General features: G+C 41.3%; 1 long non-coding RNA gene across 1 annotated transcript; it reads left to right on the top strand.

Annotated features, from left to right (window-relative positions):
* Positions 1–839: 839 nt before the first annotated feature.
* Positions 840–7,173, top strand: LOC125441257. The gene is made up of 3 exons (XR_007245807.1): positions 840–1,394; positions 1,429–1,449; positions 7,163–7,173. It is a non-coding gene; the product is annotated as an uncharacterized LOC125441257 (long non-coding RNA).
* The last annotated feature ends 4,797 nt before the right edge of the window (positions 7,174–11,970 follow it).

Genomic DNA, 11,970 nt, shown 5'->3' on the forward strand with positions numbered 1-11,970 from the left:
ATTGCTTTTGAAAGCTTTGCAGGGAGCGATAATCGGCGTAATCTCATACTGTAATGCTGCACTCTGTGCTGTACGATGAATCTCAGTGGGAAAAAAAACCATTTAAATTCTATCCTGAGGCATTTCGCTTGATTCCGACGTGGAAAGTTACCGTCAGGAAAGAGCGCCTTCCTGCCTTTCTCTCTGCAGGTAACTCCTTTTTTAGATACATCATTGTGAATTTGAATAGTGAGAAGCTTGACTTGGAAGAACATATCATCCCAGTCGCCATTTTTCACTTCTTTTCACGATTCCCTTTTATTCCTCAACATTTATTTCATTACTGGGTTGCTATCAACTGCACTCTGCCTTTATTTATACTCTGCTTTTGTGTCTCATGTTTAAAATTCTTCTTGGAAACATTGTTCCATAGAGGGAGATGGTTTAAATCCTGCGTCATAAATGAGCAGGGACTCTACCTGTCTCATCTGTATTGTCACAGGTCGGCGAAATGCCGCATAAGTGGCAGTGAAGACCCCCTTTTGCCATAGAAATGGAGATCTTCCTCTTCTTTTGCAAAGTCTCCCCTGCAGAGGTTCACTTTCCAGCCAGCCCTGGGACATCCAAAGGAAGACCTGACCTTACCCTCAACTCTGGCAGCGTACTGTCTCCAATGCCTCTACCGTGATTATCGTGTGCTTTGCTACATGTTCTTGGAAATCCAGGCCATTTTTAGCTCCCTGTGAGGCTCCGGCTTCCCTCTTACTTTACACTTTCATTTCCCTTGCTTCACGAGGGCATGGTGTAAACTCCAGTGGAACTAACCTCAGTACTTGCCTAATCCATGAGACCCACCTACCTGGAAGCTTCTTCCAGAGGCTTAAATTAGTTCAAAATTTGGACCTAGGAAATTCTCTCGCCGGAGGTTGAAGGCGGCATCTCAAGATTAATAATAAATAAAAATTGTTGTCTGCTGAATTCTTCTATTCGCACATTGTTGAGAACTTCAAAAAACTGAAAACAATGAAATTGGGCAACAGCAATGGTCTACTTTCAAGTGAGATCCATCCCATCCCACTGGCTGTGTTGACAAACAATTTTGTTAAAGCTGCATTTTGGACATCAGACCCACTTTACAAACCCATAAGCTGGGTTTGCTTATAATGCCAAGTCTGAGAAATACATATATAAAGCAAAGACCTCAACTTCACTGAATGAGAAAGCAAACACAACTGACTGACTTACAAAGTCATTTTTGAGACTTTGGCTTGGATCCAGTGGGTTATTCCTGTGGGCAAAAGGGTCTTTTCCTAAAGAGCATAACTTGAGCTGCACTCACTGGGAGGCAAAGTCTGTGGGCAAAAATCACTGAATCCCAGCCAATGATTCGTGCCATTCCTCTTAGTTCCTTAATTGTCTGCTGAATTCTTCTAGTCCCCCATTACTGAGACCATCTGTTTCATTTTATGAGTATACCACGATTCTCTCTTTCGTGATAGCCTCAGTTGTTGTCTTGTAGAAATAAAGTTCCTTTAACTGAGGAAGGTCTACTGAAGTCCTTATCCACCTGCTTCACTGCTTGGTGCACTACACAGCAATACTCATGGGTGGCTGGTTACAAGCATCTCAAGTGAACGAGAAGGGCTGTATTTTTCCCAATGTGGTGGCAGCTGCGATAAAGAGGAGGCAAAACTGGCTAGTCTTGCTCAGCAATTTGACACAGCCTGGTTCCATTGATAGTTCCCGGTGGTTTTGACTGTTCATTTATTGTTCTGACTTGTACTCAAATCCCTGCTTAGCCACCAGTTCCAAGGGCACATCTCTGGCTTCCTTCTTTCCGTCTTCATCATACTTTGTTATAGTGTGATATACCTGTAAGGAGGGTTATCAAACACTAGGAGTTGGTAAATGAAGTACAGGAAAAAATTCGGCCCTGTAGTTCAGCGTGATTTGCAGTGCGGTTCGTATGGGGTATAAATTCCGGATCTCTGCCAGGCCTCGGATACACCAGAATTTGGGGGGTGACATTCCGAGATTCTGATGTGGTGTTTTTTTTATTTTTTGCTGTTTTTTCACTGTTTTGGGCCTGCAGTTATGGACTCTCATAAAAGGGTAGCCCCAATCTTCTTAGGCCTCCCATTTTGAAAGAATGGGGATAAGAGCACCCCTTTGGGAATCCATAACCTTTGGCCCATCCTGGAACCAAACTGCACCCAAACTTGGGAGGTATCAATCAGGATAGCTCACCCGGTGACACCCTGAAATTTTGCAGCGGGCGTGCCTATATGTTTTAAAGAAATGCGCGCCCTGCAGGCCAAAACGATGAAAACAAAACACCCTTGCCCAAAAAATTAAAGCACTTAAATTCTGCTGGTGATCCGAATCCCAGCTGGATTCGGATCAGATGGGATTCGACAGCTCAGATTCGATTTCCAACAATTGCTCGTCCGAATCCATTCCATAGAATTACGAAGATTCGCCAAAATTCAGATTGGACTGTCCGGATATCTCCAACCCTATCAAACACCGGGCACATATTGAAGATGTTTGTCCATGTGAGTCACACGATCAAATGAAGATTCTCCAGCATTTTGCTGCCCTACTTTTTATTTTACATTAGTAAAAGGCTTGCTATAGGTTTTTGTGGCTTCCCCTTCCAGACTCGGAGACCTTGCCTCTCTGTCCCCCGCTTGCCACCAAGCCAGCTTTTACAAGCCTACTTTTAGCACAGCACCATACTGCAGAGTAAGGGATTCCAATAAACAACGAAAGATGCCACCATTCTTTCTGTCCCTCTTTTCTACTTACATTCCCCTATCAGAGGTTAAAATATTGGACAAGCTTTTGAGCTTGGGATGGCTCTTTCAGAGTTTCCATTACCTGGACATTTTCTGCAGTTCCCCTAGGATGGCACACATGGTCAAAATGGCTGCAACCTCTCTTTCCAGGGACTCAGACTCCACAGCCACACGCCTCCCTGGAGATACCTAGGTAAGAAAGAAGTGCTTCCTCCTTGCTCCCCAGAGTTTTATTCATTTCTCTTCCTCCACCCACTGACCAGGTCAATACCTGCATCCAAGAACCTTCTCCTGACGCCTCCAGGAGTTTTCTTCCAAAAGCTCTTTCTAGCATTTTAAAACCTTCAAATCTCATGTCCTGTTTGGAGAAAGGGGGGAAAACCTTCATCCATCCTATTGTCTCTTGCAACCTCTATTAGAATTTATAGCAAGGTGGTAGAGGTGAGGCTGGAAAACAATTGAACTGACAGCCCCCCCTCCTCCAGCCCAGATGGGGAAAATGGTGTAAACATTCAGACCTCAGGAAGTGGAGAAAGTCATTTTCAGCACACCTCCTGGTCATCCAGGGATGGACTGGATTAGCCTGATCTTATTCACCATTTGGAGAACCTAAGCAAGTATCTAGTATCCCTGGTTAGAACTTGGATGTAGAGACCACCAAGAAACCTTTGTAGTGTGTCTGCAAGGATTGTAATCTGGAGTATAAAGCATGGCTATAACATAAATTTAACAATGGGCAATAAACAAAATAGAACATAGAATTATGGTGTATTCTCTGTGATACACCTCTGAAAGATGCCGGGCCACAGATGCAGGTGAAATGTTAGGAACAACATCTACCATGACCACGTTCCACGCAGCTCCAGAAAGAATGATGGGGGTTACAGCAGTCTAAATATTCTGCCACTTTATCTTTTCAATCATTTTTACCTGTAACCACCCCAAACATACCTTAATTTTCTCCTTTTTTTCTGCTTAAACTGCTGTAAGAAATTAAATGGTCCTGTGAAGTGTGACATACTGAGAAAGAGGATGCTTTCTCCTATTGGTTTCCAACTCGGCAGGAGGGAGGATCACTGTCATGCCCCTGTTGTGTTCAATAGCGGTTGGTGGGTTTGCGCAGGAATCGCCAGATTCCTCTTTGACGATGTTACCTACGCTCTGAAATAAAGGCTTTAGAACAAATCTACAGCTTCCATGATTTCCAGATCCAAGGTTTAACACCCAGATTGTTTCCATGGGCTCCAATCATTGCCTGCAAGAATGCGCAAAAACAGGGAAATGATAGATAGATAGATAAACCTTTATTAGGCATAGAAACAGGGAAATGAGTTCCTTTATCCTGACTGCAACCCACTATACATTTGCTGTGTGGAAAGCGCTGAACAGTTATACTGAGGCATAGACCCTCCTTGGCCCAGAGCAGTTCTATTCTGTTTATACAGCCTTTGTGTGTGTGTGTGTGTATCTCTCTGTGTGTGTGTGTGTGTATGTATATGCGTCTCGTGTGTGCAAGAGAGCTGCCAAAATGTTCACAAAAAAAAAAGAGTCCAGCCCTGGACAATGAGAGAAGTGAGGGACCCTGAGTTCCTGGAAAGTCAAGTTCCCCCACTGCCCAGACCCTTGCAGAAAAACACACTGTGGGATGCCTTCCAGGTGCAGTGTGAAAATAAGAAACTGCGTGCATCCAAAAAGGATGAGTGCAGAACATGGGGATTATGGTTAACCCTACGAGAATGTGTTGGAAGTGGCATTTAGGGAGTGGCCAGCACAAAACCGAAAAAAAAACCTAGTAATGGTTGGAGATAGGAGCCCTCTAAGCCGAAAGGCAATTCTTTCTGATTCCGATATGGACAGCATGAATAATTACATGTCCATCACCCGAACCAGTGAGCAAAGCCTAGAAGAGGCTTTGGCTAAAAATCAAGCCTTAGGAGAAGGAAACAGATTCAAAGCAGCAGTTCACTGAGGCAATACATGCTGCCCAATTTCTAGCATCACAAAACAAAAGCCAGCATGCAGAAGTTAGCTACGATGCATGCCTAAAAGAGAGAGGAGCTCTCAAGCCAGCAAGGGGAACACAAACAACTCTGGCCCCCACCTCGTTGAATGAGCTTCCACCTGTGATTAGGGCCCTGCGGGACATCGGGACTATCATCAGGACTATCATCATCATCATCATCTCCTCCTCCTCCTTCTCCTTCTTCACTTTTAAACTTTTTCTAACATAGGAGTTTTGAAAACAGGATCCTTTCTCCTCCTTCTTCTTGATTTTTCAATTTTTGTGTAAAACTTTTTCTAACATAGGAAAGTTTTGAAAACACGATCCTTTCTACTTGCTGTCTATTTGAAAACATCAGCTGAAGACTTAAACAGTGAGACCCAAAGAGTTAAAACCACAGTTAGAGAAAAACAGCTTGGTTTCCGGAACAGGTTGGCCGTGTCGGGGTGGGGGGGAGGAGGAGAGAGCGGCAATAGACACTGCAGCTTCTTTTCTGTGCCTCTGTTGTTGAAATATTCTCTGCAATCAACCAGGCGGGTGTTCTGTTTTGCAAAGTTCACCCGGGAAGGGGCGATGCCTGGGACATGATCATGCCTTGAGTTCTGTCCGTTGCATGGAGCGTGGCTGAGAGAAGCTGAGACGGGGCTGGTTGTTGCGGCAGGACAGTCCCCAGGAGAGGATCTGGGTGCTCCTTGGGAGGAGGACGACAGGGATTGTGAGTGGGGCAGACCAAAAAAGCTTCCAGCCGTGGGGCAGTATCAGCAGCCAGGGAGGGAGATTTCCAGGGTGATTCTTTGTGTGTGTAATCTGAACCACTCTTACAACAATCTTGTGTGGGAAGCCAGCATTGTTATTCCTCTAATTGGAGCTGCAGGGCTGGGATTGAAAGAGGTGGATTCGAACCGGCTGTTATGCTCTCTGGCTGATTTTGCACGGGCCAAAGAGTTCAGGCCCTTTTAAAAAGTGTTTGGGGTGGGACGTTCCCACAGAACTCGCCCCCTAAATGCTTCACACCCACACTATTTGCCAGAACCCGGGTTAAACGCAAGCCCCTAAATTAGCGATATTTTTTCTTTAACCCGGGTCTCAATGCTGCCTGCTTGCCTGTACGAACTATGGCAGCCAGGATGCCTTTGTTCCCATCCCCTTCTGTCCAGCATCATGGTGGATTCCCCAGGTGATCCCCACTAGAATGGATGATCTAAGGAGGCCGACGTGCCATGCAGGTAGGTGCGGGGATTAACGGAGGTGGATTCTCTGGTTTCTCTGCAAACCATGCTGCCTCCTGCCGCCGGGATTCCAGCGATGACCCCGGGTTGCTTGTGCAGAATCAGCCTCACCCTCTGAACATTCTTTTCCACCAGCAGTCTGTCCATCCTGGGATGGTCCACTCCACCACCTCCGGCCTCCCCATTCCCCTCAGTCCCTTCAAGTTCACCCCCTTGACCTTCAGAAACACCCCCCCCCCCAAGACACGGAAAATATAACATTCATTCTCCTTTGGCGTGGTTTCAGTATCTAGAACTGATACTGATCTAAGGAGCTATTAATTACTGGGAATCCCAATATATATTCCACCTAAAACTAACCCATCCTATTTTTCAAGTTAAATGAACAAGTCTAAATGTGGCAGAAAAGATCGCCAGGAAATGCAAAGTCAAGGAGGGGGCAAAACACAGCTCACCTGAGAGAATTACAAAGAAGGGCCACTACAGGTATTGTAATTCAAGCTGTTACCGCTGTTGCTCGGGTAACAATAAGTGATTTCAGCTCAGCAATGTATTGAGGCGCAGGAAGCCGGTGTTTCTTCAAGGCAAAGAATTGTATTTGGAAGCGGTGGTGACAGCTCGGGCAGAATCTGCAAACAAGCGTAAGAACTTCTATTTACAAACATCAAAGGGGGCAAAGGAGCAGGTAAAGGGGGAAGGTAAAGGGGGCAAGTCCCTCACCAAACACCAATAAGGAAACAACAGAACAAAAGGAAGATACAATTACAACTTTTGTGAATGGGATCACGAAATCCCGCTGTTAAGTGTCTTCCCGCGTGATTTCGCAATGGTGCTGATAGGAGAGCGGAGAAGGTCCATTCAGAGAATCTGGGTGGGCTTGCTACCGCACCCAGCTAGCTGCGTTATCAGACGGGCTGTTTCCTTCAGTTATGACCTGAGGCTCCCATGCCTCAGCTCCGCAACAAAAGGCGAGTTCAAACTGTCCAATGGTGGTCCCGGCACGTTTTCCAACGGCTGGAACCCCTGGGTGCTGCTATCAGTTTTAATTTGCAAAACCAAAGAGGGTCTTTGTCTTTGCTAAGGAGTCGGCTGGGTGTGGGTTTAAGCTGCATTCCAGGGCTAACTTCCTTGTCCCTTAATATCAGCTTCTACAGGCTATTGCTTTTACTAACAAACACAAATATCAAAAATAACATTTCTAAACTTAAACCTTAGGGAAACCTTAAGGAATAAACACATACAGTTATAGGCAAGAATCTCCTAGATTAACAATAACAAACCTTAAACTAGCTGGAGAAACCAGCTAAAATATCGTCTTAAACAGCGGGCAAATCATAAATTCAACACAAAAGGGGCTTTCATTACATCCAAAAAGGGCAAAGGCAAGAGGGAAATCATATAACATCAGCACAATCATATATATACATTCCTTGTGAGCCTCATGGAGCCCTCTGAACCACACAAGTCTCTGCGTCTTTACATGGAACCAGTGTAGTCATGTAACTTCACTTCAAGAAAATATTTTGGACATTTTCTTGGGCGGTAACAAAGCCACAGTCCACTTATGGTGGCTCCAGCAAGGGACAGGTGGGCGTGGTTTCCCTTTGCAGAGCCTTCCTTGCTCCCACCCTCTCAAGCAGTGACCGTGTTTAGCTTCTAAGATCTGCTACCTTCCCTCCACAACTGTGACATACAAGGGGTTCAAATACAATGGGGGAAAATTATAGCTGAGTTCTAATGCTCTTTCCCTATGAAGCTTGATCATTTCCTCATGACCATTTGTACTATCGGTATAATGAACAGGATACAAAGGTTATAATATAATCTAACAACAGCGAAAAACAACAGTGAAGAAAAATGAACGAAGAATTATTGAGTTCCAGCAGTCGAAATATTCTGCTGCCTTTTCAACCAGTTCTGCAACCATTCCAAACATAGCCTAATTTTCCCCTTTTTTTTGCTTAGACTGTTATCAGAAATTTGAAATCATTTGAAATAAATATCATTTGAAATCATTTGAAATCATTTGAAATAAGAATGTTAACATTCAAATGAACCTACAATGAGCCATTTTTAAAAACTTCTGTGCACATCACATAACTCAAGGGATAATCAAGCTTCACGACAGAAAAACACAGATCTTTATTTCAAAATAACTGTTGTGTATTCACTGGCATCACCAGACTTTGGACCTGTTAGATAATCCACTAGTTTAGCCTTCTGGATAACATTGTACTGAGCCTACAGGTTTTTTATAGACTGCATGGGTTGGATTATGTATACTGGGCTGGGTCTTGATGAGCAATTTGTGCTGCTCATTCCAGTGAGAAGAAACAGCTGGATCAAATTCTACTGCACATTTCTCTGCAACCCACACAGGACACTTCTCCTGATCACAAAATGGATTGGATGGATCCTTTTTCTGTGTTGTTCCTACTTGCCCTAACTCTTGCATTCCTTTGGAAAATGAGCCGTTCCTGGAACGGGAGTAGCCACAGGCTTCCACCAGGACCAAAGGCTTTACCACTGATCGGAAACCTTCACCAAATGGATTTGAAGAGGCCATATAGCACCATGTTAAAGGTAACTTTCTTGTTCACTGTGCCTTTTTTTATGCCACGAACTTCCTGCAAGCCACGTGGCAACAGAGAAAGAAATTAGAGGTATTAACTGCCCGCAAGTCACAGCCAATGTTTCCAGAAGAAGAGTTTGGATTTATACCCCTCCTTTCTCTCCTGCAAGGATACTCAAAGGGGCTTCCAAACACCTTTCCCCACAACAGGCCCCTTGTGAGGCAGGAGGGACTGAGAAAGTTCAGAGACAATTGTGCCTACTTCAAGGTCGCCCACCAGGCATGCTAGGAGTGGGGAAAGGCATTTGGTTCATCAGATAACACTCTGCCGTTCATGTGGAGGAGTGGGGAATCAAACCCGGTTCTCCAGATTAGAGTTCACCTGCTCATACCCACTATATCACGCTGGCTCTGAAAAAAAGCTAAAAGCCATAGAAGGGTAAAGTCTTGGTTCTATGAATTCTGTGCAACCCATATTTCCAAGACTATTCATTCCTTTAGAAACAGGCTATGCTGGATGTACGGCTGCAAAAGGTTCATTTTTGAACTGGACACTCCAGTATTTTCCCTTTCAGTCACAGTAAACAAAACTGAGAAAATGCTGGACAGTTGCAGCCACCAAGGCAAAGCTCCATACAGCTGCCTGGAGTTTCCCATGTGGCTCGATAAGACATCCTCTTTTTCTCCACCACAGCCAACAAGGCAGAGAAGAAAGGAAGCTCAGCAGCCAGGCAGGAGATTTCAGTGGTGTCAGCTGCTTTGGGTCCCACTGGAAAAAAAAGTGAGGAATAAATAAATAAAATAAGATATGCTCATAGGCACTTGGAGAACTAGATGGCAAGGAGAACAGATCCAGTTTAGTTTTTCCCACGGCGAGCGAGTTTTCTTTTTTCTTTTTTTTTACATTTATTTTTAAAATATATATATAAATGCTTTATTCATATACTTAATACACAAGTGTTTAAAAATTGCTTATTACAGCTGTAACATTCTGTTGCTAACATAGTTCGCCAAACATAGAATCTTCTATATATTTCAATCCGTGCTTATACATTTATACAATTTATACATAAAAGAAAACTTCCAACTATGATTTATATTTCTTAGAGGTTCCATCTCTTATATTAGTTTCATAAAGTACATATATTTACACCAATTAAGTACTATTTACTACATAAAAAGAGAAATCTAACATATAACGTACTCACTGACCTGTAGAGCTTATCTTTAACATTATAGTCTGTTTCATATATTTTTTTGAATATTTTCCCTCTTTGTAAATAATTGATCTTGTCTTTATCCTTCAATTACACACGAGTAGATTAAAAAAAGAAAAGAAGAATTACCAGTGAGAGATAGAGTCTATACAGAAAGGAAAAGAGAAAAAATCAACTATTTAATACGTTGGAAATATAAACCATTTTTTTTCATATACCAGATAATTGACCAATGGTTCCCATGTTTGTAAGAAAATTGTCAAGTTATGATGTTCTAATAAATTGGAAATTTTATCGATCTTAGCATATTCCACTAACCTGAATAAAGTCTTCTGTTGAGGGTACCTTCCTTAATTTCCACATTTTAGCATAGTTTATTCTAGCTGCTGACACCATGTATAAAATTAATTTATCATATTTTCTAGATTTTATGGAATCTATTATATTCAACAAAAAGATTTCTGGCCGGAAATTAAATTGTATACCTAATATTTTACTCATAAGTTCATAGATTCCTTTCTAGTAATTTTGGACTTGTTCACATTGCCACCACATATGGAAATAGGTGCCTTTCTCTTTCTGACATTTCCAACATTGTCCAGATTCTCCTTTACTTATTTTTGCAAGTTTTTGAGGACATAAGTACCATCTATAATACATTTTGTATAAATTTTCTTTTAAGTTCATACATCTCGTAAATTTTACATTTTTGTTCCATAATCTTCCCCATTGATCTAAAGTTATATTTTTCCCCAAATCTTGTGCCCATTTGATCATACACTCTTTTATCTGTTCTTTTTCTAGCCTTAATTGTATTAGTATATTATATAATCTGCTTACCAATTTCTGTTCCCCTTTCTGCATCACTGTCATCAATTCAGAGTCATTGGTTTCAAAATCTTTTCTTTTATCTTTATTGTATTTATCTTTAAGTTGATGGTATAGGAACCATTGGCACTCCTTTCCCTCTATCCGTATTTCTTGCCTTTCTTTCAATTGGAAACCATTTTGGCTTTTTTAAAGAATATCTGAATATCTTAAATATTTTGTTTCTGTTATGGGGTTCAGGCGGAAAGATTCGTGTGGAGATAACCATTTAGGTGTTTTTATCATAAATTTATCTCTGTATTCTCTCCAGACCTTGTATATAGCTCTTCTGATGTAATGGTCTGTAAATTCTCTGAACATCTTATCCTTGGCATACCAGATATAATGATGCCAGCCAAAATGTAATTTGTATCCTTCTATATTAAGAATTTCTTTGTTATTTAAAAATATCCATTCTTTAAACCAGGATAGAGCTGCTGTTTGGTAGTAAGTTTTCAGATCTGGTAGGGCAAATCCTCCCTTACTTTTAACTTCTATCAAGTTTGTATAACTAATCCTTGCCTTTCTCCCCCCCCCCCCGATGAACCGTAATATATCTTTTTTCCATATTTTAAAATATTTGTTAGAGATGATAATTGGAATTGTTTGAAATAAAAAAGCATTTTAGGAAGGATGCACATTTTAACGGTTGTTACCTTACCTGATAGACATAGATTTAACCTATCCCATTTGTTAAGGTCTTTTTTTAAATTTCTCTCCATATTGTATCATAATTTTCTTTAAATAATAAAATATTTTGTTTCATTATGATAATTCCTAAATATCTAACCTTCTCAGCTATAACGTAATTTGTTGAAGTTTCAATTTTTCTTTCTTGATTTTTATTTAAATTAAATAACATAATTTTTGTTTTTTGGGCATTTATTTTAAGGCCTGATATCTCATAGAATTTATTTAATTTATCCTTCAAGGCTACTATTGATTTTAATGGGTTTTCTACCATAATTACTAAATTGTCAGCGAAGGCCTTTAATTTGTATTCGCAATCATTTATTTTTATTCCTGTAATGTTTTGATCTGTTTTAATATCATGTATTAAATTCTCAATAGATAGTATAAATAAGATAGGGGAAAGGGGACAACCTTGTCTGGTTCCTCTGAAGATACTGATATGTTTTCAAAGTCCATTATTTATTTTAATTCTTGCCTTTTGTTGACTATATATAGCCTCAATTGCATTACTTAATTTTGATGTTCCTCCTATTGTTTGTATAGTCTGTTTTACAAATCTCCAATTAAGATTGTCAAATGCTTTCTCAATATCATAAAAAATCATTGCTGCTTG

Source organism: Sphaerodactylus townsendi, linkage group LG11 (assembly GCF_021028975.2).
Source record: "Sphaerodactylus townsendi isolate TG3544 linkage group LG11, MPM_Stown_v2.3, whole genome shotgun sequence".
NCBI classification, from domain to species: domain Eukaryota; kingdom Metazoa; phylum Chordata; class Lepidosauria; order Squamata; family Sphaerodactylidae; genus Sphaerodactylus; species Sphaerodactylus townsendi.